The sequence below is a fragment of the Cupressus sempervirens genome, chromosome 1 (genome assembly GCF_028749045.1).
Source record: "Cupressus sempervirens isolate cs-2001-9-10 chromosome 1, ASM2874904v1, whole genome shotgun sequence".
In the NCBI taxonomy this organism is placed as follows: Eukaryota; Viridiplantae; Streptophyta; class Pinopsida; order Cupressales; family Cupressaceae; genus Cupressus; species Cupressus sempervirens.
Genome location: NC_143118.1, coordinates 877,678,930 through 877,703,753, shown reverse-complemented (window position 1 = coordinate 877,703,753; position 24,824 = coordinate 877,678,930). Strand labels below are relative to the sequence as shown.

General features: G+C 33.4%; 1 pseudogene; it reads right to left on the bottom strand.

Annotated features, from left to right (window-relative positions):
- Window positions 1–24,824, bottom strand: part of LOC149580620 (7-dehydrocholesterol reductase pseudogene) — a 158,902-nt pseudogene that overhangs the window by 36,665 nt on the left and 97,413 nt on the right.

Below are 24,824 nucleotides of genomic sequence, written 5' to 3'. Positions count from 1 at the left end.
TGAGATAATGATACAGAGATATACTTTGGTTCCTAGTGCTTATCATCAGTTATGGGACAATTTGATGCCTCAAGATGAGAGTTGTGATGGGCATGACATGGCGATAGGTTCTACAGTTGACAGCTTGATAATACATGACTTAGAGCAGGAGTTTCAGAGTGATGCTTCAGCGGGTGTTGTTATTGATTCTACTCCTTTGGCTATGACATCTCCTGACTTAGCTAGTGATCAGTCATAGTGGGTTGTATCACTTGTTCATGGTGAGTTGTTGACTAAGGTTGGTTTTTTTTATCAACATTATATTGCAAGGTATGTACATCAGTTAGCATTTGATCCTTGTGTTGAGGAGTTGATGGCAGGAAGATTTGGTTTGGATTCCAATTCTTGCTATTTATCTTGTGATGGCTTTTCACCATCAGGGCTACATGGGAGTTATGGTTATGAGACAGTTGTCGATGATCTACAGAGTTGTGTTGACTGCAGGAGTTGTACAGTGTGTGGATTCTCCATACTTGGTATAGTTTCATTTGAGAGCATTCACCATTGTTGCCGATTTGGATTGTACATTCCGTATAGGCCAGTGGGATGCGTTGATGGTATTTATGGTGTTGGCAGTTTGATTTGTCCACTTTACTTGGGTTCTAATGTTCTAAGAGTTTGTGTCTCATGGGTTTTTGACTGTGGTAGTGGTGATTTTGGAGTTTGGTTGAGCTATAATTGTTAGTTTTATTATGGATTCGTCTTGGTCATATTGCAGAGGATATTGCAGGAGCCTGTGTTAATTGGTAGTAATATAGTTCATGACTACATTTGGGATCTAGGTGGATTGATTGGTTTATTGTTTAGCCATTGCTTGAGGACAAGCAATTTTTGGGAGGGGAGGACTTGTCATGTCCCCTTTTCAAATAATTAAAAAATAATAATCTTTGCTAAGGCAGGCAGGCCCAAGAAAGTGAAGTTTCAAAAAAGGGGGGTTAATCTTTGGAAATCGTTGGACTAATAAATGAAAATTATTATTAAAATATGTTTCATTAACCTCTCTTGGACGTGAGTTACAGTTATGCCCTCTTTTAAGGGGTTTTGGAGGCATTTTGGGCTCATTCCAGAACTTGGATTTTGCTCATTTTCTTTGTTATTCTTCAGAGGCTGCCAAACCTGTGGAGAAGGAGACCCAAGAACGGGAGTTTGCAGGTTTCCAGGGAGACCCAAGAACAGGAGTTTTGCAGGTTTCTAGGAAGGCTAAGAACGGGAGTTTGAAGCCATTCCATGTGCATGCTCATACAGAGTTTGCCTTTGTGCTGAACAATGCAGATTTGTGGGTTTTCGGGTGTGTTTTTTGTACAAGTTTGGTGTTTTCAGTTGAGTATTTCATATCAGTTTGGGTTGCTGCTATATTTCAGACTTTAAGATGTTAAAATATTGCTGAATATATGTATTGGGACGTGATTAAACTTTTGAGATAGTTTATTAGTGTTTTGTTCTATTTTCGGGCATTTTTGTGTTAATTTCGGGAGCCTGATGAGCATAGTTTTTGTCCTACATTTGTGAGCTGTTGTGTAAAGGTTATATAGATTTGGAAATGACATTTTATAGGCTGTTATGCTGCTCAAATTTCTGTAAAAATGTCTACTTTCAGATTTATTAATAACAGGTGAAGCTGTGAAGCTTTTTGGCATTATTTTCGGCATACCCAATTTGGGGTTTCTTGAGAAATTTGGAGGATCTTTGTGATATTAGTTGTTTGATCTTGAAGATCTGATTAGAGGATTGAAATATCATAAAAAATCAGAAAAGGGACATTTCAAGGTGGGAGATTAAAAAACCCCAAAACTTTTTAATTCTCTTTTTCTAAGGTTTTCTATGGTCTTTTCAAAAAAAATATTTCACAAATTTATTGTTTTTTCCTATCTCATAACTCAATTTCAACCCAGAGTTATATTTTGATTAGCCTGAGCCTTGCATTTTCCTAGTTCATAATCTTTAGGGTGAGTTACTATTTCAGCCATTGATTTCCTTCAAGATCAATGGGCATCACATTCTCGCATAATGAAGATGCAAAGATTTTAACCAAAGCGAGAACGTGATAGAATAAAACATGTCCTTGTGGGTCCCCAACACATAAAATGAGAAGAAATATCCCCAACCATTGATCAGAATGAAGATCAAGGGCTTTCATATTTTCACAGATTCAAGATGCGAACAGTTTAAAAAGTATAACAATGCAAAAAATCAAAAAATGTCTTCATGGGCCTATTCTACATTTCAAAATATCTAGAAGAAAGTGCATCTTTGCAGCCATAGATTCAGATGGAGATCAACGATCATCATAATTTCACAAAAATAATGTACTCAGGTTTTAACCAAAGAGAGGTTGCAACATGTTGACACATGGAATTTTTTGAACAAGACTGAGCTATGAGTTGCCAAGGGTTTCTGTTAGCGAATGGTAGTGGTTGGCATATATTGGTTCACTCTGTATAATGGGTGTAAAAAGTATTAATATTCTTTCCCAGTCATGAGATCTTCAGTTGATCGGTGGTTTCCGTATTATTGCAATAAAAAGTTATTTGAAGTTTAGCCAAAAAAATAATGCGAGAAGTCACAATGTATCCATATGGGCCACACTTTTCATATAGCCGTGGGCAAAAAATCTTGATCGTTCATTGCTTAAAGATCAAGGTCCATCGTATTCTCACATAATGAAGATGCAAGGTTGTTAGCCTAAGTGAGAATGTGAGGAGGTGACACGTGTCTCAGTGGGTCCAACTCTTGAAAGGAATAGGAATAACAAGAAGGATATTTCTTGATTGCAAGATTTGAAATGATTGATGATGGTTGTATTCTCACAAAATGAAAGTGCTCAAGATTTAGCCAAAGCAAGAATATGAGGTCTCGACATGTGTCCAAATTACCAAAAGGTGATACAATTGTTAAGTTTGAATCATGGCCTTAGGATTATACCTAGATCGATGGTTAGTTTTCAAATTCATGGCATAACTTACACAATTTGACTGTTGGAGCATTAATGGTGTATCAAAGAGAATTCATGCAAATTAGATCTACATAAAATCTAAGATTCATTTTATAACTAGTTACAAAGTAAATTGATTTGAAGCACAAAAAACTAGAGCTTAGAGTTTGAGTTTTCCACATAATGAGTTGTTGCGAACAGATTGTTTTTCTCAAGTAAGAAATTTGTGGGTAAGTGCCTAAAACTTCTATTGTCTGAAGAATTTTCAGTCTCAATTTTATTGATAAAAATGCCTCCACAAAGAGATTTTTCTAAAAAGGTAGATTCCCAACATAGGAATGTACATGATGATTTTTTGGAACAATTTCCTTTCTCCACTAATGAAACAACTAAGGAAAAGAGCTAGTTCCCAAAAACCCTAGATTGTTGGTTAATGAGGGTTTTTATGACAAAGCAAATTAGTTGAGAGATGTAGAGGTATATATTGGTGGTTTGGAGAGCTATTTAGAAAATGGTTCTTGGAGAGGAAACACGATACTCCATTAAGTAATTAATAGCAAATTGATATTGGAAAGTTGATTGCTCCTAGTGTTTTCTTCGATGATGACTTATTGACAATATTAGCAAAGAGGTATAATCATATGCTGAGGGTCATGAAGAATCATGTTGGGGAAATTATTTTTAGGGTCATACCTGAAGTGATTAGAAAGTCTTCATGTTAAATCCTAACCATGCTTTGCATGAGAAAATTGACCTAGATGATCTACAAGCATAGCATGATGCTTAGAGGGTATACCTTTGGGGAGGGCCACTGTAGGAAAATTTTGAAGGATAGGGAATCTACCATTAGTGATAGCTCATACCCTAGAGCCATTGTTGAAAAAACATTTTAATCCTAGGGCACATGCACTTTAATTCTCCCTCTACAATTTTTTTGGTATGGATGAGCAAGATCATATCCGGGGGTCCCTAGTTTTTATTATTGCTCAAACATTGTGGTATAGTATGAGATCTATCTTCAATTTTGCATCATGTCTTGTAGAAGAAATTTATAATGGATTAATTGGAATCAGTAAAGCCAAGGTTGAAAAACTCTTCTATTGGTATTGATTGTTGATGTATATGTACTGGAGATTTTGCTTTCTCAAAAGAAATGAAACTAGATTTGGAAAAAGATGGGGAGAAGCTAACAGTTCAGCTATGGAGTATTGACATGACATGGGAGGTTACAAATGCTAGTTTTGTTCACTTTGAAAAATATTTTACCTCAAAGTTGAGGATTTTGTTGACTGAAGATAACCCTAGAATATGCCAATCCTTACTAGAGGTGATTAGGCCTAAGGATCATGCCAAGGGTTTGAAAGTAAGCCATAACTGGGGGGATATTATCCCTTACTATGTATCTACTATCTTTAGAGTGCATGGTTTCTAGGGTAAACCTCATGTTCTTCCTTATCAGGTGCCTCTAGAAGTTGGAATTGCTAAGTTTCTATGGAAAATAGAAGGGCTTAAAGAAAGAGAGCTTGTGGGCAGATCCAAAGGGACAATTTTTCTGAATTTTATAGTAGTTCACAATTTTTTGCTTACTAAGGGAGGATTGAGACATCTAGGTAAGCTTCTTGATAAATACCAAATGGCTCAATCTCATCCTCATTTTATTGACCCTGAGGGCTTCTATGATATATTTAAAGATAGGACCAAAGCTAAATCTTATGAACATATTGTTTACTTTCCTGAGGATATTATAAGAAACGCATTTTCTTTAGAAGAGTAGGAAGTGAAGAAAGAGAAGTGGAAAGTGTATAGTAGGGTCCTATAGTTTATTAATGCTTTAGATAAGAAATATGATCCCCTTGTTGATATTAAATATTGGGGAGATAAGATTAATAAATTTATGGCAAATTTTGTAGGGTTCATGCAAACCCTTAATGAGAAAAAAGGGATGTTGATACAAGCTTACCCATACCAAGCTATAGAGCTTGAGACAAGGCTGGAAAATAGGGTAATAATAAGCCCATGACAATAGACTTTGCAAAGAAAAGAAAGATATGTTGTGGCTAGGAATATAAATATATAGCCTGTTCCTTCGTACAAGAGGAAACTTTAAGAAAGCGCTCCCTCAACACCAACTGCTAAAAGAAAAAAATTGGAACAAGTTTCTTCATCCAAATCTAAGGAGTACTCCCCTTCATAGAATCCCATTCATATTGATAATGAAGATTCCTTAAGGGAACAATTGAACCAAATGCGAGGTCAAGGTGATATGTAGTGCCTGCCCCTAAGTCGCATTTTTGTCTTCATTGCCAAACTCTTTTAGGCCAGTTTTATACTTGATGTTTAGTAGCATTACTTTCAGATTATTAGATGTTGTTTTACACTCAATTTATTATACGATGAGATGACTTGGTACTCTATATTTCATGCATGTATGATGATTATTCAATGTTTTCAATTATCAACGATGATTAGTTATATGGTTTATTATCACACGTGCTTTCTTATGGATACTTACCCCATACTGCATGTGTATGGTGTGCGTGTTTGTTTTCTTTATGTATGGTGTTTCTGATGTGGTTAAGGAAGGGAGTCGTAGTCACCTGCTAGTCGGGATCTACACGATGCACCACTTCCTACCATTGTCTATTTAGCTTAGAATATTGCGTCAGTACATGCGTGAATTTTATGCAGGTTGCAGGTACCGGGTATTGACTTCCCTGAATTGCCAGGATGAGCGTAACCTATCGCATTATCTCAATGGTAAGAGAGGGGAGATAAACTCTTAAGTCCAAATCCTAAACCCTTTAGCCAATTGTCCTAATTGATAATTAGGACAAGTATCTGAGTTAAGTACCCTTCGAATGCATCAAATGATGTTATTTCGTGATTATAACCCTTTTTGTTTGTTTTAGTATGTGTTCTTCTATGATGGGTTTTCATATGTTGCTTTATGAGTCCTTGATGTATTTTCTATTAATTAAGTTTAATTAAAAGGATTAATTAATGATTTAATTTAATAGAAAATTATTATGATATTTTAATATTTAATTATATTTAATTAATTGAGAAATTAATTAAATAAAAAGTATTAAATTTGGAAATAAAAGTTTTAAGTATAATTTTAGAATGTGATAATATTTATTTAATTTAATAATAATATATATTTAGAGTTCATTTTTAAATAAATGCTAAATATTATTATTAATTGAATTAATAAATATTTTATCAATTAAAGTTTCTTAAATAAATTAAAAGTGGAAAAGATATTAAATTATTAAAGGTTTCTAGATCGCATGATCTAAGCATGAGTTTAAATATAAAAGAAATTAATTAAAACGATTAATTAATGATTTAATTTAATAGAAGATTATTATGACATTTTAATATTTAATTATTATTTTTATTTAAATTGGGAAATTAATTAAATGAAAGGAATTAAATTTGGAGATAAAAGCTTTAAGTCTAAATTTAGAACGTGATAATATTTAGTTAATTTAATAATAATATATTTAGAGTTCATTTTTAAATAAATGCTAAATATTATTATTATTTGAGTTAATAAATATTTTTATCAATTTAGTTTCTAAAATAATTTAAAAAGTGAAAATATAATTATTTAATAAAAGATTCTAGTTCGCATGACTTATGCATAAGATTAAATAAAAGAAATTTATTAAAAGATAAAATAAGTGAAAATAATAATGTTACTTTAATTTCATAAAGTGCGCATGAGATTAAAAGTAATAAAGATTAAAAATAGAAGTCAAGTGGAATATTAAATAAAGTTATTTAATAATTCAACTTAATGTGCATGAAAGATGAATGCAAAATAAAAGAAAAGATAAGAAAAGTTAATTTGGAGTTAACTCAGTTGTGCAAAGAGTCTTCTCGGGTGAACGCACAATTAGTGCCCCGATTTGAGGAGAAAATTTGCTTATCACAACATTGAAGGTTCATTTCTGGGGGATGAAGATTGGACACGAATTGGGACACAAATTTGAACAAGAAATTTGGGGAGACAACTTTTGGAGGCAAATTTCAGAAGAGGAATTCTAGGAAAGATTTTTTTGAGAAAAGTAATTGAAGAGGAGCAAATTCTCTCACAGTTTTTCGGGGGTTTCATGTTAGCATCAAGACCAGGTAGGGTCTTGTGCTTTGATTGTTGATTAAATACGTAATTTCTCTTTCCTGTCTTCTTCGTGTTTGTGGATTGTACATTTGAATTCTTTGTGATGAAAGCTTCAATATTTCAATATTGTAAATTATTAAATGCTTGTCAATATATTCGACATACGTAGAGATTAAAAGAGTGATCATGAATCCTTGTTCGATAGATTAAAGAAATTTAGATTTGAACGGGGAAGGGTTGAATTTTAAATTTAAAAAAAAAAAAAAAAAAAAAAAAAAGATAATAATAATAATAATAAATTTTTGGGAGGGGGTGGGAATACCCACACCCCCCCGTACCGCTCCGGCAGCTCTGCCGTCCCTGCCGCAGAGTACTGCAGCAGCGGCAGTACAAAGTACTACCGGCGGCCGCAGTCCTCTGTGGCAGGCCGCAGGCGGCCTTTGTGTATAAGCCGGCGGGCTTAAAAAAAATTACGCAATTTTTTTTATATATTCGATTTTAATAAAATTAATGTTATTAAAAAGGGTTTTTATTAATATTTAAAACTTTTATTAATAAATTTTAATATGTTTTTTTTAATTTAATAATGTTTTAATAATAATCCTTATTAATATTTAATAATTAAATATTAATGCATTTAATATATTTTTTTTTTATGTAAGTATTAATTTATTAATTAATTTTTGGATAAATATTAATAAATTAGTAATTAATGTAGATATTAAAATAAGTAATTAAGAACAGTGATTATTGATTAAATTAATTGAAATTAGTTTAATTAAATTTAATTAATAATAAAAATTGTTAATAGAACTGTAGATTTATATAGGATTGATTTTTAGTTAAATTGAAATTTCTTATTTAAAATAATAGGTCATCATTTCAATAATTAAATAAATAAGTTTCTTCTAATTATATTGATTAATTGACTTAGAATCAAAAGTAAAGTAATTGTACAATTTTATTCGAATATCTATATGGGTTATATTTATATGTTAATTATGAGACGAATGGGTTAACGTGTAGGTCAAACTGTGAACTTATTTTCGTGAAAACATACATTAAACTAGAAACAAAAATATTACACTTAACCTGATTACATATGTTCAAATCAATCTAGCAGTGAGAATATGAACTATATTGTTTTGTTATATTGTCTATGTTTTGAGGTTTTGGGGTTTGTTCTAGTATTGACCAGTTTAGGTTGTTACCAGAGGCTCGGGGTTGTGAATGTGATGTTATGATGATTTGGTCTCGATCTTTCTTAACCCGACCATGGTAGTGTGATGGAGTGCTCTATGACATGATTGTATTTACTAGTTGTTATTGCTTTCAATCTTCTTATGTGAAGCTGAGGTGTATGTTTATGAGATACCTGACTTAACCATTTTCGAGTCTCGATCAGTTATATTTGATAACCATTTTTGAGTCTCGATCAGTTATACTTGGACTACTTTTTGGTCGCTTGAGAGGACTGAAGTGGTGGTTATGTTCTTGATGATGTCATGTTTTGATTTGACCATTTTGGAGTCTTCGATCAGTATTGAAATTTACTATTGGGATACTTTCTGGTTGCTCATTGGAGAACCATTGGATTTTGTGTTTTATCATTGATGCCTTCAGTTGCTGATAGAGAACTGTCGTGGTCATATGATTATTATTTGGTGCTTATCTGTTGCTCATGAAGAACTGATGTAGTTTTGTGGCTTATCTTTTATGATGTCTTTTCAGTTGCTCATATAGGACTAAGGTGGTTTTATTATGATTCTTGATTTGTATTTTCATGAGCCTAGGGTAGGTTATCTATGTGTAGAGTCGGGAAGTGGCTTGCAATGGGGATCGGGGCCCTAAGAGGCTGCCTGGAGTAACCCATTGTAAGTTGTTTTAATAAGTGAAAACATTTACACTAAATAAGGGAAAATGAACCTAATAAGATAATTGTATGTTATCTCCCATGCCTTGAGTGCTAGTACAGACTAGGATGGGGTAGGGAGAACACTTGGTTACGACCTTGCATTCCATAGTATGCCTCATCAGTATGAGAGGATACTAATGGCCGCAGGGATCAGTAGGGACCCGAGATTCCTAAGGGATTGCTCGGGTAACTTCTACGTGACTTTTGTGATGACACTTTCCCGCTTGCATATTAGGTTTCCTACGTGTCTTGTGGTACCTCTGGGATTTATATGTCGATCTTTTTAGGAACCCTTGAGTTAGCATACTTTTAGGATTTCCCAGACTTAGAGAGTACTTGTGTTTTTGTGTTTTGATACCTTGTTTGGGACTTGAGACTATCTTCTCAGCGCGGTGGGAGTGGACCATTTAGGTTCCACATGGTTGGGTGGTATTGCTTTTACTCTTACCATTGAGATCCATTCCGTGGTCACCGTGGCTGGAGATTTCGTGATTGGTTTTTGCCTTCACTATGTTCTTGGATTATTATGACGGATGGTTAGATTTTATGATAGATGTTTTATCATTATGGATGTATGGATGTATCATGTATGGTGAATAGTTTCATATATTTTTACTGTACCTTGTATCATGGATTTGAGGATATTGTATCTTGATCTTTACATATGTATATTCTTTTAAACCTTTCATACCCTGTGACATGTACAGTGGATGATGGAGCATTCTGAATTAATTTGCCAAGGAGCATTCAGAACAAATGTATATTATGGACATTGGAGTTTCTGATTATTCTTTATTATGTATGTATTAGTTGTTAGACTTAGAATTTAATTAAATTTAAACGTGACTCAACGTCTTGGGATCTTTAAGAAATGTAACTTGCAATGTATGTTTGTCAATGATTACATGTTATTGCTTCCGCTACTATGTGTTTGATGTGTATGTTATACATTCTTACTTTAAAAAAAAAAATGTTTAGCAAACTTAGTGAAACTTTAGGTTAATTCTTTTGGATCCCTTGGCGGGGCGTTACATGATATTGTGATAACTACATCAAAGATAGAGGAGGAAGAAATTGAGGAGCCTCCAATACCACTCCTAGCCCTCACTATAGATTACTTCAAGGGGAAAGAAATAGATCCTATTGTGGAGTAAGAAACAAGGAAATTTTTGGATGATGAAAATTTTGTATAGTCTAGGGCCTTCATCCTATTTTTTTGGAGGAGTAATATTAAATCCTTTGAGGCAAAATGTAAGAAAATAAAAGTAGAGAAACCTACTAGACATGAATTTGACATAAGAGAGGAAATAAAGACCAATCTGATGCAAGAGTTCAATTAGATAACCCCTATAGGGGGAAGACAATTGCTAAAATATTTGGGAGTGATGATATTGCCAGAATCAAACATTGATAATGCAATGATTTTTGACGTAGTGAGGAAGGAAAGAGAAACAAAATTCAGAACTGAGTAAGAGGTAGTAGAAGTCCATAAAGGGGTAAAGTATAGCAATGATCACAAAGCCTTATTCATGTGGTCTATACAAAAAAGAGATAACACCAGAATCCAAGAGGTCTTAGATATTGAACATATAGGAAGCCTCATGGTATGTAGTGTAGAAGAAGTGGATAGTGAGCGTGTAGCTCAAATGAATAAGGAAGTAGCTAATTTTAGTGTGGTAGTAGCTGCTAAAGACAAGAAAAAATTCTTGGAGTTGAATGATAAATTTGAGAAGGTGCTGGAGGCCTATGATGAAAAGGGAAGGAAAATTTAATAATTGGAAAACACAATTGCAAATTTGTAGAAGTAATGAGGAAAAACAAAAGTGGGTAGACAACCCAACCAACTTTGAATTGCAGCTTCCCCTATTCCACTACCTCCCTTTGGTCCTATTATGGAGATTCCAAGAACACCTGAACAACCATAATTTTACACAACTAATGAGATAAATGAAGAAAAGGCAAAAATCTAGTCATTGCATGTGGAGTTGGGCATTCAACATGAGGATAGAATAAGAGATACAATTTTTTTCTTGTAGATAGAGTTAATTGGCCCCTATTCCATTTGGATTTGTCTAGGTTGGTTGACATGTTGAAATAATGAATGACAATGAAGCCACCTTAAGAATTTTTTTGAATAAATGGGTTAGTAGAGATGATGGCATCACTACTCTATGTTGTTCTATCATTGACAATTTTGATGATTAGGTGGAAAAAACATATGATCAAGCTAATGACCTACTAGTTTTTGACCATAGAAGAGATATGTTGCAAAGAAGATTGAAAATTTGTTTCTTCAAGTATCTCAATAATTTTTTTGATCTTTTTCCCCCTGCATTAAAATTTCTAAGTTGTATAAAGGACAAGGAAGAATGGGGGAATGAATTGAAAGAATTATTGAGCATTAGAATGAATAAAGTGATAAATAAAGAGAATTATATTTGGTTTCCAAGTACCATATAATAAATTGTTCAAGCCCAATTATTTTGATTCTTTCAAACAAGATTTTGTTCAATTAAAGAAATTAGGAAAGGATATCTTAAAGATAGAGAGAGACATAATTAACTTCAATTGGCTAGATGACATAGTTTTCAACAAGTGGATGGTAGATTATTCTTCAGCTACACAATTTCTATAGGTGGCTTCTCAAGAAGGGTTCATAGATAAAGCAACAACCCTAAAGGAGATATAGTTAGTTGGTCAATTTGTTCAGACTAATGATAGAGAAAAAGATCAACCAATTGCAACATTTTATCAAGCTATTCAAATTGATAATGGGGAGAATGATCAATAAATTACAACAAACATCCAAGTGTCATAGCCTAGTGTAGTAGAGGAGAAAGTGGCCCCACAGCTTGAAGAACAACAAAAGGAAGAAAATCAATCATCAAGTATAGTGGATGAACAAGAAACTAGTAAAACTAAAGTGGCATCACCACAAAGTGACCAATAAAGAGACCATCTAGTTACCAGGAAAAAAAAACCAACTTTTCTTCTTCTCGTGCAATTTTGATAGTGATAGTTTTGTCCTTTTTGTAGCCCTTTTTGTTTTAAGGACAACTGTCCTTTTACCTCTAGGCATGAAGCTTGTTGCAAATCACACTATATAAGTGAGTCCCCAAGGCTAGAGGAGGGGTCCAAATTTCTTTTTGTTACACTAGTCTTGTAAATTTTGAGTCAATCCATGCATACTGTAAATTTATTACAAAATTGAATATGAAAAGAAAATAGTTGCTGGTCTATTTGTGTTAATTTCTAATAGGGATATTGACCTAGTTATATAAAATCTCAAGAAAATTAATACAAAATATAGGAAGCTGATTGTTCATCCCACATCTTGTTTCTTTTCTTATTTCTATTTTGTTTTCTGAAATTTAATAGAAAATATTATTAAGTTTCAATTTTAATTCATTTTGAATTATATTTCAATTTGATTTTGTTGATAATCTAATGGATTGTGTAAATGCTTAATATAAATTGAAAGAACACTATGGTTTTTAGTAAAGATAGGATGAGTATGAGATTTGGAAATGAACACTGATAATATTTGCACAAAGTGTAAGGATAAGATCTAGAATTAGGTGTATGACCCTTTTAAGTTGTAGCCCAATGGATAAGGCACTATCCATCTTCATAAGTTGATCTATTTGGTATGTCTTACATAGTACAAAATATATATATCATGTTGAGAGATTGTTGAAAACATGAATGCTAATGATATTCCTCTAGGGGAGTATTGTAGATATGTTACTATGATTATATGTTACATTCATGATTGAGTTTGTCATTGATGTCAAAATAATAGTTTTTTGTGGTATCTAATAGAAGAATAGCAAAAAGATCAAGCTGGTACATATGACTAGTTGAGTATTCTAACTATCTAAGGTTATGGGAGATACATTTGAGTATCTAGTATATGTAGTCAATGATAGAAGAAGAAATGATAAGTCTAGAAGAAGTTATGTAAGTTTTGGTGATGTCTATTCTGAGATAGAGTTTATAAAGGTGTGTTCTAGTAAGCTTGTTATATCTCTTAGCAAAGTTGATATTCTAAGAATCAAGGTTGAGGATGTGAAGAAGACATGTTGGTGATGATCTGGCTAAGTCTTCTCATCATAATATTACATGTACGAAAGGTTATTCAAGTTTCAAGGTAGAAGATTAACATTATTGCTAAGTGTAATGTGTTCTTAATGTGGTCCTCTAATAATTAATTAAGAAGGTCTAACAACCAACTCAGGGAATTTTTTTGAGTACTTAGTATAAAGGAAGGACATTTTCCTTTATCATGAGGATATGAGATGATATGGAAAAGTAAGTAGTAAGTGCAAAATGTGAAGTTGAGCAAAGAAGAGTGAAAGTGAAGGAAACTTCATTGCTGAGGTTTTGCTAAGTGATCCAAGGTTTGATATTTGGATCTAAGGTTTGTGACCTAGTCTACAAGGTGTGACAATGATTGGTTTGGTTGATAGAACAAAAAGAAGGAGAACATAATAGTAAATTGCATGTTTGAATAGTGAGCTCTTCTTGGAGTTGAAATTGCATGTTTGGGTAGTGGTCTCATCTTGCATACATTGTACTACAACTCTTAACAGGGTTGGCACAACTCCTAATAGGGTTGGAATCTCCTAATAGGGATTCAAAGTCTTCTAATAGGAACTCTATGTACTAAATGTTGTAATAGAATCCTAACAAGGTCCATCCTCTAACAAGGAACATTTATATTAGTACATCATCTTGTGGGCATCATTCCCACTAGGGTTTTCCCTCTGATCAAGGGTTTCCCTAGTTAACATATCTGGTGTAATTGTCTATGTGCATCTTATTATGGTTTCTATTTACTTTGGTTGGATTGTTAAGTTTTCTTAAAGAAGATAATTTTTTTAATTGTTGGATAACTGATTCAACCTTGCCCCCCCTCTCAATTATCTTGGTGAACTATTATTTCTAACAATTGGTATCAGAGCATTAGGTCCTTGAAGATAAAAATGAACAACCTTGGGAGATCCATGGCAAGCATGTTTAGGAAAGAGTGTTCGAAGTTTGATGGAACAAATTATGGTAGTTGGAAGGAAAAGATGAATACACATTTGTTGTGTATGGGTCCAGGATATTGGATCTTGAAAAAATCAGTGAAGACAATCATTGCTGAAAAGGATTTAAAAAATTGTAATGAGGATGAAAGAGATATTTTTATGTGTGACATGAGAGCTAGCAAAGCAATATTGACTACATTTCCTAAAATTGAATACAATTAGGTAAAATCACTTGCTACTTCACATTTGATTTGGAAAGCATTGGAAACTAGTTTTGAAGGTGATGCACATTCTAAGAAGTTGAGGCTACAAAGTTGGATTTGTGCATTTCAAGATGATGAAATGATGGAAAATGAATCTATAAGAACATATGTAGGTAGGACATTAGAAATTATTGCAAGTATCAAATCTTAAGGAGGAACCAAAGAAGATGATCAGGTTGTATGGAAGATATTGAAGACTCTAACACCACCATTTAAGTTAGCAATTCAAATGATACATTTGTTGATATCTTGTACCAAATAGTTCACAAGGGAGTCATTGCTTGGAAGACTTGAAGCAGTTGAGAATGAGCTTAGATAGTTTGGGGAGTTGACTAGAACAGAGACAACTTTTAATGCCTTGAATATTTGACCTAATTTGTCAAGGAGCACAAGTGCTCGTGGATATTTTGCTAGTAGCAGCAGATCTAAGGAAGACAGAATGATTGAAGAAGGAGTAGTCCTTCTGGTAAGAAGAAAAAAAGGAGGTAAAAAAAGATTTATATGTTGGACTTGTGATGAATATGGTCATTATGCATCTAAGTATCCTAAAAGAGAGAAAAATTGTAAAGGAAATTACAAACCTAGAAGAGATAGAGAGTGTTTTTATCACATGAACAAAGTGATTTTGATGAACAAGAATTAAGTACTAGTGATGATGAAATTGGACTTGTGGCAATTAAAGAAGAAATTAAAGAGAAAGTAGCTTTGGTATCACAAGTTAAAAATAAATCTAATTGGACAATTGACAGTGGTTGTTCACATTGTATGATTGGTTATATGAACAAGTTTGTTGACTTCAAAATTTAGGATGCAGGCATTGTCAGAGTTGGAAACAATGCAGCATGCCAAGTTAAAGGTATTGGATCTATAACTCTCAATGGTAAGACTAACACTAAGGATGTATATTTTGTTGATGGTTTGAATAAAAATCTTTTGAGTGTTGGACAACTAGTCGACAAAGGTTATCATATGCAGTTCACAGAGAAGACATGCATGATCAAAGACAAATAAGGAAAGGTAATTGGAACAAGAACTAGATCTAGAGATAATGTATTTTAGTTGAATCCTACTGAAATGACATGTTTGGTTGCAAAGGTAGATGATAGTTGGTTATGGCATAAAATAATTTTGTCATATAAACTTTGACAGTATTGGGAAGACTAGTAGTATGTTTGTAGTTAGAAATTCACTTAAGATTGTAAAGCCTACTAACATGATTTGCAAGGAATGTGTGTTGGCAAAGCATAATAGAACTTCTTTTCCCTACAAGAAGTTTACTACTACAAAAAAATTGGAGATTGTACACATAGATCTTAGTGGTCCTACAAAGACTAAAGGATTCTATGGTGCAAGGTATTTTATGAATCTAGTTGATGACTTTTCTAGAATGATGTGGGTTGCACTTTTTAAAGAGAAATATAAGGCATTTGATAAGTTTAAGATACTCAAGAATAGAGTTGAGAATGAATCTGGTATGAAGATTAAATCTTTAAGATTAGATAGAGGAGGAGAATTCTCTTCAAATGAGTTTAACATGTTTTGTGAAGAAAATGGAATTAAATTACAGTTATTAGCTCTAAGAACCCCTAAGCAAAATGGCATTGCAAAGAGAATGAACAAGTTAGTTACAAAAGTTGCAAGAGCTATGTTAGTAGAAAATGATGTATTCTAGATGTTTTGGAGAGAAGCTATGAATACAGTAGTCCACACTATGAACAACATACAAGTCAGGTAAGACACAAACAAGACTCTTTATGAACTATGGTTTGGTTACTCACCTACAGTTAAGTATTTTAGAATTTTTGGGAGTAATTGTTATATAAAAAGAGATGATGGTATTGGTAAGTTTTATACTAGAAGTGATGAAGGTATGTTTCTTGGTTATTCATTGAAAAGAAAGGCTTATAGATGTTATAACCAAAGAACTAAGACTATTATTGAAAGTGCAAATATGCAAATTGATGAGAAATTCAGGATACAAGAAAAAATATTTGATTACAATTTAGTTGTTGATGTTGTTACTAAGCCATGGAATGATGAGGTATTTCTTGAGACTAACAATGATTTACAAAATGAAGGAGAGCCAAGGTAGGAAAAAAGCATGGAACATTTAGTAGAGCCAAGAGTTGAGATAGGAACTCCTACTTTAGGAAAGAATATGATAAAGAATAACCCATCTGAGAAGATCATTAGAAGCAAAGACAAAGGTGTGATGACAAGAAGTAGAGTAAATGAAGAATTATGCTTGATATCTCAAGTTGAGCCTAAGAATGCAGATGAAGCATGTAAAGATGATTATTGGAAACAAGCCATGAATGAAGAATTGGATTAGATAGTAAAGAATGAGATATGGAAATTGATCCCTAGACCAGCAGACAAGAATGTGATAGGAACTAAATGGGTATTCGGGAACAAGATGAATGAACAAGGTGAAGTTGTAAGGAACAAAGAAAGATTAGTATGTAAAGGTTACTCACAACAAGAAGGAATAGATTATGAGGAGACCTATGCTCCACTGGCTAGTATAGAAGTAGTAAGATTATTCTTAGCCTATGCAACACATAAGAAATTCAAAGTGTATCAGATGGATGTTAAGTTAGTATTTCTGAATGGAGAACTTGAATAAGAAGTGCACATTGAGTAACTTGAAGGTTATCCTTTGATAGATGACAAGGACATAGTATACATATTGAGGAAAGCATTGTATCACTTGAAACAAGCACCTAGAACCTTGTATGCAAGGTTGGGCAAGCATTTGACAAAGCTTGGATATAGAAAAGTAATGGCAAACAATAATCTATATTGGAAAGAAATTGATGATGGTTTCATGATTTTGGTAATATTTTTTGATGATATCATATTTGGAGAAAATGACAAGGAAAGTGAGAAGTTTGTAGAAGAGTTGAAGAAAGAATTTGAAATGAGTATGATAAGAGAGATGAAATATGTTCTAGGATTATAGATTGTATAGAATGTTACCATGCTATTAGCACCCACATTCTAAACTTCCAAGTCAGCTCCATAGAGGAAATTTTTGTTGGTTTCAATTGCTAATGATGATTTATAAATTGTGACTTGTGAAGAAGATAGTGTTGTGGGGGTATGTTGAACTTGAACCATCAAGTTCATAACTTCAAGTTCGAGTTTGCAGAATCAGAGTTCAAGCTTCAATCTTTGGAGGTTCAGGTTCAAAGTTCAAAACTCAAACTCAAGAACCAAATATGCAGCAATAATTTGGGAATACTAGGATATTCATAAAATCTACAATGCTATTAAAGGAATACATACATAAGCTTATCAATATGTATGGTTCATTCTCATTCTCGAGCTAATTGAGACATCTCTTAATCAAGTAGTAGCATGAGAGGGTATGTTTGCACCCTTGAAGAATGAGGGCTCGATAGGCAATTAATGTTCTAGAGATTAGATATAGGAGAATAACTATAGTTGTTCAAAAGCCACCCATGATGGATTGTGGTGAGAAAATGGCACAATCAAAGTATCGATTGAATAGACCAACGAAAGGATGAAAGTGAAATTCTCTAAGAATAAGGTGAAGTTTCAATGTGATTAGTACCTCATAAGTCTTATAGGGAGTATGAATTGAATCCTATCAAAATTTGACTCACATCATTTACTTGGGCACACTTGGAACACGAGCTACCAAGCATATGACAGATTGTGAAGATGAAGAATAGCAACCATTTAGTTGTCCATACCTATCGAGCATGGAGAAGGTAAAATGAATGTTTGACAAAATGCCTAATTCATATAAACCCTATCTTGCTAGGTTTTAGGTTCCCATTTGATCAAGATCTTGTGAATTAATGGAATGAGTGCAAATGCATGTCAAATGTTTGACATAAAACCAAGGTGCATATATTGATCACAAAATGAAGATGAATGATCCTAAACAAGCGTGAGTCTATCCCAAGCTTAATTTTCACCAGAGACCACAAGCACATAGTAAGTGTATGACAAATACTTGATGAGATGCATGAACCCAAGAATCATCAAACACATCATATGGGTGAGTTTGAGCATGAAGATTGATAGGAAACTGTTTGATAGAATGCCCGTGGTCGCCACTTCTCATGTCATCCAAACAACCATTTTTCAATGGATTAATTTTCACCAAGTTTCAGGTCTCATTCTATGTGAGTTCTATGAAGATAAACGACGTGGAAGTTGGAGGCAAGCACGAATTCAATGTCTATGTGTGGATGGTGATCAAAATATTTGAAAGCCTAACAAAAAAAAAAAGATTGAGAGAGTCAAGCCTTATTTGTTGAATTTTATAATATTTTTGAAAGAGAATACATCATATTCGAAAGAGTCATAGATAAACATGATAAATAGTAATGTTGAACATGTGGAATCCAATCTCCCAAGACATAGATGGAGCCTCTAGTTTGTTTGACAAGTAGTTGTGTTATTAAGAGCTGCGAGCTATTTGGACTCATTTAAAGATATGCTAGAAAGTTTTTAATGATGCTTCATCATCTAAAGGTTACTTATTCTATTTCTTTCCAAGATATTTATTTTGATATTATAAGAAGAAAGGGAAGATAAATCCAAGTAAGAAAAATTGGTTGTCATAACTAAAAAGTAAGTTATCAGGAATAATCAAGTGTTAAGTATGCAAAAGAAAGATGAGTCAGGGGTTCTTCTTTCCCATCTACAAGTTCTAAAGCTACTAGGGGGAGAAGACAATTTAAGTTTGTAACAAGGGAAGGAACTTTGTCTTGTGCATATTGATTGTAATAAAGGGAGGGAACAATACTATTATTGTTGTGTCATGTCTCTGAAATGAAGATGAATATACTTGTGTTTGATCCTATGGTCTATACATTTATGTTTCTAGTTTTGAATAATTCTGTGCTCTTTTATTTTGTGTTTCAGATATAGTCTTTTATTACTACATCAAATGTGATGTATGTAATCTTATGTTCATGTACCCATGTTTTTGCATAAGAACATTTGTAGCTTCTCTTTCTCTTCTGTAATATGAAAGATTAGTTAGGTAGTCTTGTGGCTGCGGATTCATCTTTCTCTTTCTATTTAGTTTTTAATCTAGGAATCACATTTATTTCATGTCTATGAATGAATGTTAGAAAAACTTAAGTGCCTTTAGGTTAAAGGTACATCTTATCATTTAAATTCTTTGTAAATCTGTAAACAAGGAATTTGTACCTCTTAATTCAAAGGATAGTTATCAATCAATGATAATTAATCCAAATATTAGAGCATTTTGTTCTTCCTAATTGGGCATGTTGAGTCATTGTTTATGTTTCTATCTGAAGGACAAATCTATTCACTAACAGAGTTTTGGCAACTCTATCGGGGAAAAGAAAGCAAAGTTCTAGTGCTTTCTTTTCTTTGATATTTTAAGGTACCTCCCTGATGACATAGGTTGGTGAATCTGATAAAATTTGGTTGAAGAAGTCTGGTGTGTATTATGGCTATGGTTGCCACTTAGCCATGGTGGGGTTGGATTAGATCATTTTCCTTGGTCCAGTATTCAACCCTACCTATGAGAATACCTTCCCAAGTTTTTCAGAGACAAGACATAGGATCCAAATGACCACATCAAAGAAGTCATTGTTGCATGTGGTGTTCTTTGTGTGTAGGAAGAAACTATATTCATCAGGCTATTTTTCCAAGGCCTTATGGGAAATGTCACTGAATGGTTCCAAAATTTGCCAAATGGTTGCATCACCTATTGGAATGATCTTGAGGTGAAATTGCTTCAAAGGTTTATACCCACACTTGATGTACCTAAATTGTTATTTAATTTATTTCAAATCAAGTTGGATAAAGGGGAAGTCATGAGAGATTTCATTGACAGATTCAATAGGACTATTGGTAAGATTCCTCTAACTAGCCAACCAATTGAAAAAAATTAGTTGTGTGTTTTCATTGCTGCCATGCAAACAAAAATTAAATTCTTGCTTCTTTGTCTAAAAGTGAAAACATTGCAAGATGCACAAAGGGAGGCTATTAGATTAGACTACAACATGATCCTAAGTAGAATGAAGTTTAAAGAAGTTACCCAGGCATAAATTTGTCTCTATATGTAGCAACATTATTCAAAGGTAAAGCCTAAACAAAAAAGATATATTCTCAAAACTATAAAATCAATGCCCATTGTTTTGTTTTGTCAAAATCTGACAGTCTTTAATGATGAAGATTTTCTAATTCCTCTTATGATTGAAAGTATTCCCAATATTATAGTTGGACTCTATCATCTGCATGTTGAGTTTGATGATGAATACGTCTCACAATCAACTGACTCCACAATTGGCTTTGATATACCTTCAAGTGAACAAGGGCTAGAGAGTGGAATACTAAATGAGAACCTATCAAAAGATGTTTCAAATTCAGAATTGAATTCTTTTATATTTGGGACTGCTAATGATATTTCATCAAATGATGTTATTTAGGAAGGTATGAAAGAGCAACGTACACAAGAAAATATTGATGAGGAAGAAACAAAAATTTCTTGTCAATTCGGCAAACAAGAGGAATGTGTGTCTTTCTTATATGGTTGCACACAATATCTTCTTAAAGGAGCTTGAAATCTTTTCTAAAAGTATGGTTGACCACACAATGCAATATCCATCAGCATGCTTGGATAGCTCTTCCTATGAGCACGAAATTGATTATGAATTATTTTTGTTTGATCACATGGAAAATAATGAAGAGTCTCCATAGCCAAAGGCATTCAAAGGTGCTAAGAAAACTAAGATGGAAGTCAAAGGAAATTCTCTTATCCCCAAACCAATTCCATGTACACAATCTTAGTTAGAAATATTTAGGTTTGATTGTGATGATGGGTTGATGGATTTTGGTCCTGCGCTAGAATCTTTTTGTTTTGAGATAGATTTTATAGATATATTCTTGGAATTTGAATCTTTGACAGAGGAAGATGTAGATTTAAATAAGAACTATGTAGATGATCACTCTGACAATCTTAGGAAAATCATTTACCATAAAGATTCCATTTTATTTTCCAATAATCACATGGAAGACATCAAGAGTGCTGATAAGAAATAGCCTATGCAAGAAGACATTGATGTGCCATAGTAGATGAGCTATAATGTTGGCTGGCTTCCTGGTTTTAACCTACTAGTTGGAAAGCTTATGGTTGTTGATTTTTTCTTTTCAATGGTTGGTCTCCAATTATTGGGAATGGAAACACTTGCACATCAACCATTATTTCATACTAGCACATACTTCTCTCAACCAATTAATGGTTTTCCATAAGTAGCTAGGTACATTCTTCAGAGTATGGGCTGCTTGCCCTATTATTTGTACATAAAGTTTTTGTTGTGGCTAGGTGTAGTTTTCTTTGTTTGCTTCTATGGTGCTAGTAGTTTACGTGTTTTTAGTGTTCCCTTGCTCTTTTCCTCTCTGCAATAAACTCTATTTGTTCTCTACCCTACAACTCTATTTCCCTAATGTCCAAGCACCGGTCTTTTAACAGAGATTGTTGGATTCTTTGTACCTCACAACCCACATCCCCAGTTAGAGCTAGCTATTACCATGATATATGCACCCACATTCTAAACTTCTAGGTCAGATCCGTATAGGAAATTTTGGTTGGTTTTAATTGCTAATGACTATTTATAAATTGTGACTTGATAAGAAGATAACATTGTGGGGGTATGTTGAACTTGAGCCATCAAGTTCATAACTTCAAGTTCGAGCCTATAGAATTAGAGTTCAAGCTTCAATCTTTGGAGGTTCAAGTTCAAAGTTCAAAACTCAAACTCAAGAACTAAACATGTAGTAATAATTTGGGAATACTAGGATATTCATAAAATCTACAAGGCTATTGAAGGAATACATACATAAGCTTAACAATATGTATGGTTCATTCTCATTCTAGAGCTAATTGAGACATCTCTTAATCAAGTAGCAGCATGAGAGGGTATGTTTGCACCCTTGAAGAATGAGGGCTCGATAGGCAGTTAATGTTCTAGCGATTAGATATAGGAGAACAACTATAGCTATTCTAAAGCCACCCATGATGGATTGTGGTGAGAAAATGACATAATCAAAGTGTCGATTGAATTGACCAATGGGAGGATGACAATGAAATTCTCTAAGAATAGGGTGAAGTTGTAATGTGATTAACACCTCATAAGTTTTATAGGGAATATGAATTGAATCCTATCTAAAGTTTACTCACATAATTTACTTGGGCACACTTGGAACATGAGCTACCAAGGATATGACAGGTCAAAAAGATGAAGGATTGCAACCATTTGGCTATCCATACCTATTGAGCATGGAGAAGGTGAATAGAATGTTTGACAAAATGCCTGATTCATATAAGCCCTATCTTGATAGGTTTCTGGTTTCCACTCGAACAATATCTCATGAGTTAAAGGAATGAGTGCAAATGCATGCCAAATGTTTGACATAAAACCAAGGTGAATGATCACAAAATGAAGATCAATGATCTCAAACAAGCATGAGGCTATCCCAAGCTTAAGTTTCACTAGAGAACTCAAGTACATAGTAAGTGTAGACAAATACTTGATGAGATGCCTAAGCTCGAGTATCATCAAATACATCATATGGGTGAGTTTGAGCATAGAGATTGATAGGAAACTATTTGACAAAATGCTTATGGTCGCCATTTCTCATGTCATCCAAACAACCATTTTGTAGAGTGGATTAATTTTCACCAAGTTTTGGGTCTAATTCTATGTGAGTTCTATGAAGATAAATGATGTAGAAGTTGGAGGAAAACATGAATTCAATGTCTATGTGTGGACAATGATCAAAATCCTTGAAAGACTAACCAAAAAAAAAAAAGATGGAGAGAGTCAAGCCTCATTTGGTAAATTTTATAATATTTTGGAAATAGAATACATCATATCTAAAAGAGTCATAGATAAACATGATAAGTAGTAATGTTGAACATGTGGAATCCAGTCTCCCAAGACATAGATGGAGAACATAGTTTGTTTGAAAAGAAGCTATGCTATTAAGAGGTGCAAGCTATTTGGACTCATTTAAAGATATGCTAGAAAGTTTTTAATGATGCATCATCATCTAAAGGTCACTTATTCTGTTCCTTTCCAAAATATTTATTTTGATATTATAAGAAGGAAGGGAAGATAAATCCAAGTAAGAAAAATTGGTTGTCATAGCTGAAAAGTAAGTTATCAGGAATAATCAAGTGTTATGTATGAAAAATAAGGACGAGACATCTATTATTGAGCAAAAGAAGTACATACCTATGATTAGAGGATTGTAATATCTGACTCACACAAGGTTAGATATAGAAAATACAGTTGGAATTGTTGCAAGATTCCAAGCTGATCTTGGAGAAGCACATTATGTAATAGTCAAAAGGATATTTAGATATCTAAAAGGAAGAACTAAGTTTAGATTGTGGTATGACAGATCTAATGATTTTACTTTAACTACTTATACTGATGCTGATTGGGTAGGTAGTATGGATGATAGAAAGAGAACCAATGGTGGAGCCTTCTCTCTTGGAGAAAGATTGGTTTCTTAGTTAAAGAAGAAGCAAGATTGTATATCACAAAGTACATCAAAAGTAGAATATGTTGTAGTAGCAAACAATTGCAACTAAGATGATAGGATGAAGCAGATGCTGAAAGATATAAGGATAGAAATTAGTGAACCTATTTTCATACATTGTGACAACACAAGCATGGTAAATATGTCTAAGAATCTAGTGTTGCATTCAAGGACTAAGCACATTTCTATTAAGTATCACATGTTGAGAGAGAAAGTTGCTAAAAAGGAAATCATATTGGAGTATGTGAGAACTAAAGAGAAGATTGTAGATATATTCACTAAGCCTCTCTCCAAAGATATTTTTGAGTATTTGTGAGGTATGCTTGGGGTTATACCCCTTCCTATTTTAGAGTAGAAGATGCAAGAGTGCATCAGTCTAGTGTAACAGAGCACCATTGTTGTCTAGACTGAATGTTGATGCTTCCTGTATGAGGGAGTATCTATGATGGACATGTTGCAAGCATGAATGCTGATGATATTTCTATGGGGGAGTATTGCAGATATGTTACTATGATGATATGTTACATTCATGACTAAGTTTGTCATTGATATCAACATAGCAGTTTTCTATGGTATCTGATAGAAGAACAACAGAAAGATCAAGGTGGTATAGATGGCTAGTTGAGTGTTATAACTATCCAAGGTTATGGGAGATACTTTTGAGTATCTTGTATATGCAGTTAATGATAGAAGAAGAAAGGATAAGTCTAGAAGAAGTTATGTAATATTTGGTGATCTCTTTTTTCAGATAGAGTTTATAGAGGCATGCTCTTATAAAATTATTATACCTCTTAGTAGAATTGATATTCTGAGGATCAAGGTTGAGGGCATGAAGAAGACATGTTGATGATTACATGGCTAAGTTTTCTCATCATAATATTGTGTGTATAGAAAGTTATTCAAGTTGGAAGGCAAAGATTAATATTATCACTAAGTGGAACATGTTCTTAATGTG